The sequence below is a fragment of the Zea mays genome, chromosome 2 (genome assembly GCF_902167145.1).
Source record: "Zea mays cultivar B73 chromosome 2, Zm-B73-REFERENCE-NAM-5.0, whole genome shotgun sequence".
Taxonomy (NCBI): domain Eukaryota; kingdom Viridiplantae; phylum Streptophyta; class Magnoliopsida; order Poales; family Poaceae; genus Zea; species Zea mays.
The window spans coordinates 8,040,838-8,048,282 of record NC_050097.1 but is presented as its reverse complement, the minus strand read 5'-3'; positions in this window follow the sequence as shown (position 1 = coordinate 8,048,282).

Genomic DNA, 7,445 nt, shown 5'->3' with positions numbered 1-7,445 from the left:
CCACCACGTCAGCACCGACGGCGGCGTCCGCCTCTCCGCCAACGCCGCACCGACAAGCGCGGGCCGCTCCAAAGCGCATCGGCAGGTCCTCGCTCCCATCCTCGCCACGAAAGCGAGGAGGAGGACGGAATGTTGCATCCTAGCTAAGAAGCAACAGTTCGCCTTCCCCGGCATGGCTGGAGGACGCCTCCTCCGCAGAGCTGGAGGATGGTTTCCACCACCAGAAGCTGGAAGAGGAGGTGGCCAGCCGACCCGTGCGGGAGGTAGAGCCCCGGCTCAGCCCGGCCTCCGCCCCAGCCAGGATGATGAAGATACTTGAAGCTGAGGGCGGGACCAAGATCGCAGCCCGGCTTGCTTCTCCCCACCCAGGAGCTGGTGGTCACCGTCTTGGGTGACCACCGGTGAGGGGATGCGGCCGAGCTGCCTGATGAAAATCCTTGAAGCCGAACGATGGCTGAAAGGTACCAACTTCCGTGAAGTTGCGTTCCTCCAACGACAAGGCGGAAGAACTACGAGTGTCCCCCATCCGGGGGCTCAGAAGGTGGAAAGACACGATGCATGAGGGGAGCGTGAGGACATGGTTGCCTTTCAAGGGGGTCACCCTCCTTTTAAAGGCAACTCTCCCCACTTGCGTCCTCAGCCATCGCGGGCTAAGTCTTCTCCAACACGCTCCAAGGTCCTCCCCCTATGACACGGGGGCTGGGTCCCACGCGTCATGCAAGCTGGTGAAAGGGAAATGTGCCCTTGGGCCATTTCTAAGTATTTTGGTGATTGAGTGCAAACACAAGTGCTTAAATGTGAATCTATGCCCATGAATGAACAAAGTGCAAATCACAAGTAAAGGTATGTTTCTAAGCCCTAGTACATTGGTTTTGAGTACTAACATACTTGTCTAAGTGTTAGAAACAGAAAGGAGTAGAAAAGAAAAGAGGTGCAAAAAGCTTGGCTGTGTACAGCCAAGACTCAGTTCGGTCTGGAGCACCGGACTGTCCGGTGGTGCACCAGACAGTGTCCGGTGCGCCAGACTGACTCGGCGTGAAGAGGCCGCTCTCGGGAATTCGCCGACGGCGTACGGCTAAAATTCACCGGACTGTCCGGTGTGCACCGGACTGTCCGGTGAGCCAACGGTCGGCCGGGCCAACGGTCGGCCGCGCGATCTGCGCGAGACACGTGGCCGAGCCAACGGTCGGAAGGGGGCACCGAACTGTCCGGTGTGCACCGGACATGTCCGGTGCGCCAACGGCTCCCAGATCTGCAACGGTCGGCAGCGCTGTTTAAGGAAAGAAATCGGGCACCGGACAGTGTCCGGTGTGCACCGGACTGTCCGGTGCACCCGACGACAGAAGGCAAAGATGGCCTTCCAGATTTGCTCTCAACGGCTCCTAGCTGCCTTGGGGCTATAAAAGGGACCCCTAGGCGCATGGAGGAAATATACAAGCAACCTTAGAGCATTCTTGATCATCCACACTCAGTCTTTGCGCATTCGTTTGTCATTCTCAGTGATTCGAGCTCCGTTCTAGTGTGAACTTTGAGATAGTCTCTTGAGCTCGTTTCTTGGCCGTGTGTGTGCGCATTTTGCTGTGGATTTGTGTGTGTTGCTTCTCTCCCTTACTCCGTGCTTCTTTGTGAACTTCAAGTGTAAGGGTGAGAGACTCCAAGTTGTGGAGATTCCTCGCAAACGCGAAAAGAAAAGAAAAGCATAACACTGTGGTATTCAAGTTGATCATTGGATCACTTGAGAGGAGTTGAGTGCAACTCTCGTCCGTTGGGACGCCACAACGTGGAGTAGGCAAGTTTTGTACTTGGCCGAACCACGGGATAAATCACTGTGTCTTCTCTGTGTTGAACTCTTTGTGGTTATCGTATTGTGCAAGATCTTCGCTCTAGCCACTTGGCATTAACTGTGCTAACACTTAATCAAAGTTTTGTGGCTTAAGTTTTTAAGTTTCACAGGATCACCTATTCACCCCCCCCCCTCTAGGTGCTCTCAATTGGTATCGGAGTCGTTCTCTTCAAAAAGGGACTAATCGCCCGAAGAGATGGATCCTAAGGGAAAGGGGATGGTGGTCGACAACAACGAGAAGGAGTCTATCTTCAACGAGCCGAAGAATGACAAGTCTACCGACTTGGGCTCAAGCCACAAGCGCAAAGATGGGAAGAAGAAGAAGACAAGGCGCATCAAGGAGATCGTCTACTACGACAGCGACGAATCCTCTTCTTCCCAAAAGGACGACGACAACGACTACAGGAAGACGGTCAATTCGAACTTTTCATTTGATTATTCTCGCATTCCACATAGTTCGAATTCACATTTGCTTTCCATTCCTCTTGGCAAACCTCCACACTTCGATGGGGAGGACTACGGATTTTGGAGTCACAAAATGCGTAGTCATTTATTCTCTCTCCATCCAAGCATATGGGAGATTGTAGAGAATGGAATGAAATTTGATAGCTCGGATAGCCCTATATTTATTAATGAACAGATTCATAAAAATGCACAAGCTACTACTGTGTTGCTAGCCTCCTTGTGCAGGGACGAGTACAACAAGGTGAGCGGCTTGGACAATGCCAAGCAGATATGGGACACCCTCAAGATTTCTCATGAGGGAAATGACGTTACCTTGCTTACCAAAACGGAGTTGGTGGAGGGCGAGCTTGGACGGTTCGCGATGATAAGGGGCGAGGAGCCAACTCAAACCTACAACCGGCTCAAGACCCTTATTAACAAAATAAGGAGCTACGGAAGCACGCGATGGACGGACCACGACGTCGTCCGACTAATGCTAAGGTCCTTTACCGTTCTTGATCCTCATTTGGTGAATAATATTCGTGAGAATCCCAGGTACACCAAAATGTCGCCCGAAGAAGTCCTAGGAAAATTCGTCAGCGGGCGAATGATGATCAAGGAGGCGAGGTACGTGGACGACGCCTTGAATGGACCGATCAACGAGCCGCAACCTCTTGCTCTCAAAGCAACAAGAAGCAAGGAGGCGCTACCTAGCAAGGTGGCACAGATTGAAGCGGCCGGACTTAATGATGAAGAGATGGCCCTCATCATCAAAAGATTCAAGATGGCGCTCAAGGGTCGCAAGGGACAGCCAAGCAAGACCAAAGCCAAAGGGAAGCGCTCATGCTTCAAATGCGGTAAGCTTGGTCATTTTATTGCTAACTGTCCCGACAATGATAGTGATCAGGACCAAGGAAACAAAAGGGAGAAGAAGAAGCATTACAAGAAGGCCAAGGGCGAGGCACATATCGGAAAGGAGTGGGATTCGGATTGCTCCTCCTCCGACTCCGACAATGAAGGACTTGCCGCCACCGCCTTCAACAAATCAACCCTCTTCCCCAACGAGCGTCACACATGCCTTATGGCAAGGGAGAAGAAGGTGAGTACTCGAGACACCACTTATGCTTCTTCTAGTGATGATGAGTCTAGCGATGAGGAAATAGATTACTCTAGCTTGTTCAAGGGATTGGATAGAAATAAAATTGATAAAATCAATGAATTGATCGATGCCTTGAATGAGAAGGATAGACTCTTAGAGAAACAAGAGGATTTATTGTATGAAGAGCATGATAAATTTGTAGAAGCACAAAAATCTCATGCTCTAGAAGTTAAAAGAAATGAAATGCTTTCTTGTGAATTATCTTCATGCCATGAGACAATTTCTAAATTAAGGTGCATTAATGATAATTTGAATGCTAAGCTAGAGATTGCTAGTAAATCTACCTCTTGTGTAGAAAATGTTGTAACGTGCACTAGGTGTAAAGATATTAACATTGATGCTTTTAGTGAACACCTAGCTTGCATTTCTAAATTAAATGAAGAGGTAGCTAGTCTTAATGCCCAACTTGAGACTAGCAAAAGTGATTTTGAGAAGCTAAAATTTGCAAGGGATGCCTACACGATTGGTAGACACCCCTCAATTAAGGATGGACTTGGCTTCAAGAGAGAAGTCAAGAACTTAACAAGCCATAAGGCTCCCATCTCCGCCAAGGAGAAAGGGAAGGCCCCGATGGCAAGTAGTACTAAAAGAAATCATGCATTTATGTATCATGATAGAAGACAAACTAGAAATGCTTATAGGAGTTATAATGCTTATGATGATTTTGACTCTCATGCCATGTTTGTTTCTAGTTCTTCCTATATGCATGGTAGAAATATGTCTAGGAGAAATGCTATTCATCATGTGCCTAGAAAGAACATTACTCATGCTCCTAGGAAAGTAGTGAATGAACCTTCTACAATTTATTGTGCTTTAAATGCTTCCTTTGCTATTTGTAGAAAGGATAAGAAAATAGTTGCTAGGAAGTTAGGGGCAAAATGCAAGGGAGACAAAACTTGCATTTGGGTCCCTAAGGATATTTGTGCTAACCTTGTAGGACCCAACATGAGTTGGGTACCTAAAATCCAAGCCTAAATTTGCCTTGCAGGTTTATGCATCCGGGGGTTCAAGCTGGATTATCGACAGCGGATGCACAAACCATATGACGGGGGAGAAGAAGATGTTCACCTCCTACGTCAAGAATAAGGATTCCCAAGATTCAATCATATTCGGTGATGGGAATCAAGGCAAGGTAAAAGGGTTAGGTAAAATTGCAATTTCTAACGAGCACTCTATATCTAATGTGTTTTTAGTAGAATCTCTTGGATATAATTTGCTATCGGTTAGTCAATTGTGCAATATGGGATATAACTGTCTATTTACTAATGTAGATGTGTCTGTCTTTAGGAGAAGTGATGGTTCACTAGCTTTTAAGGGTGTATTAGACGGCAAACTTTATTTAGTTGATTTTGCAAAAGAAGAGGCCGGTCTAGATGCATGCTTAATAGCTAAGACTAGCATGGGCTGGCTGTGGCATCGCCGCTTAGCACATGTGGGAATGAAGAACCTTCACAAGCTTCTAAAGGGAGAACACGTGATAGGTTTGACTAACGTTCAATTCGAAAAAGATAGACCTTGTGCAGCTTGTCAAGCAGGTAAACAAGTGGGAGGAGCACATCACAGCAAAAATGTGATGACCACTTCAAGACCTCTGGAGCTGCTGCATATGGACCTCTTCGGACCCGTCGCCTATCTGAGCATAGGAGGAAGTAAGTATGGTCTAGTTATTGTTGATGACTTTTCCCGCTTCACTTGGGTATTCTTTTTGCAGGATAAATCTGAAACCCAAGGGACCCTCAAGCGCTTCCTCAGGAGAGCTCAAAATGAGTTTGAGCTCAAAGTGAAGAAGATAAGGAGCGACAACGGGACCGAATTCAAGAACCTTCAAGTAGAGGAGTTCCTTGAAGAGGAAGGGATCAAGCACGAGTTCTCCGCTCCCTACACACCACAGCAAAATGGTGTGGTAGAGAGGAAGAACAGGACGCTCATCGATATGGCGAGGACGATGCTAGGAGAGTTCAAGACCCCCGAGTGCTTTTGGACGGAAGCCGTGAACACGGCTTGCCACGCCATCAACAGGGTCTACCTTCATCGCCTCCTCAAGAAGACGTCATATGAACTACTAACCGGTAACAAACCCAATGTATCTTACTTTCGTGTATTTGGGAGCAAGTGCTACATTCTAGTGAAGAAGGGTAGAAATTCTAAGTTTGCTCCCAAAGCTGTAGAAGGGTTTTTGTTAGGTTATGACTCAAATACAAAGGCGTATAGAGTCTTCAACAAATCATCGGGTTTGGTTGAAGTCTCTAGCGACGTTGTATTTGATGAGACTAATGGCTCTCCAAGAGAGAAAGTTGTTGATTGTGATGATGTAGATGAAGAAGATGTTCTGACGGCCGCTATACGAACCATGGCGATTGGAGAAGTTCGGCCACAGGAACAAGATGAACGAGATCAACCTTCTTCCTCAACTATGGTGCATCCCCCAACTCAAGACGATGAATAGGTTCATCAACAGGAGGCGTGTGATCAAGGGGGAGCACAAGATGATCATGTGATGGAGGAAGAAGCGCAACCGGCACCTCCAACCCAAGTTCGAGCTATGATTCAAAGGGATCATCCCGTCGACCAAATTCTGGGTGACATTAGCAAGGGAGTAACTACTCGGTCTCGATTAGTTAATTTTTGTGAACATTACTCCTTTGTCTCTTCTATTGAGCCTTTCAGGGTAGAAGAGGCCTTGCTAGATCCGGACTGGGTGTTGGCCATGCAAGAGGAGCTCAACAACTTCAAGAGGAATGAAGTTTGGACGTTGGTGCCTCGTCCTAAGCAAAATATTGTGGGAACCAAGTGGGTGTTCCGCAACAAACAGGACGAGCACGGGGTGGTGACGAGGAACAAGGCTCGACTTGTGGCAAAAGGTTATGCCCAAGTCGCAGGTTTGGACTTTGAGGAGACTTTTGCTCCTGTGGCTAGGCTAGAGTCCATTCGTATCTTGCTTGCATATGCCGCTCACCATTCTTTCAGGTTGTACCAAATGGATGTGAAGAGCGCTTTCCTCAACGGGCCAATAAAGGAGGAGGTGTACGTGGAGCAACCCCCTGGCTTCGAGGATGAACGGTACCCCGACCACGTGTGTAAGCTCTCTAAGGCGCTCTATGGACTTAAGCAAGCCCCAAGAGCATGGTATGAATGCCTTAGAGATTTCTTAATTGCTAATGCTTTCAAGGTTGGGAAAGCCGATCCAACTCTTTTCACTAAGACATGTGATGGTGATTTGTTTGTGTGCCAAATTTATGTCGATGACATAATATTTGGTTCTACTAATAAAAAGTCTTGTGAAGAGTTTAGCAGGGTGATGACGCAGAAATTCGAGATGTCAATGATGGGCGAGTTGAACTACTTCCTTGGGTTCCAAGTGAAGCAACTCAAGGACGGCACCTTCATCTCTCAAACGAAGTACACGCAAGACCTGCTGAAGCGGTTTGGGATGAAGGAAGCCAAGCCCGCAAAGACTCCGATGGGAACCGACGGACACACCGACCTCAACAAAGGAGGTAAGTCCGTTGATCAAAAAGCATACCGGTCAATCATAGGGTCATTACTTTATTTATGTGCTAGTAGACCGGATATTATGCTTAGCGTATGCATGTGTGCTAGATTTCAATCCGATCCTAAGGAGTGTCACTTAGTGGCAGTGAAGCGAATCCTTAGATATTTAGTTGCTACGCCTTGCTTCGGGCTCTGGTATCCAAAGGGGTCTACCTTTGACTTGATTGGATATTCAGACTCCGATTATGCTGGATGTAAGGTCGATAGGAAGAGTACATCGGGGACGTGCCAATTCTTAGGAAGGTCCCTGGTGTCATGGAACTCTAAGAAACAAACCTCCGTTGCCCTATCCACCGCTGAGGCCGAGTACGTTGCCGCAGGACAGTGTTGCGCGCAACTACTTTGGATGAGGCAAACCCTCCGGGACTTTGGCTACAATCTGAGCAAAGTCCCACTCCTATGCGATAATGAGAGTGCTATCCGCATGGCGGAAAATCCTGTTGAACA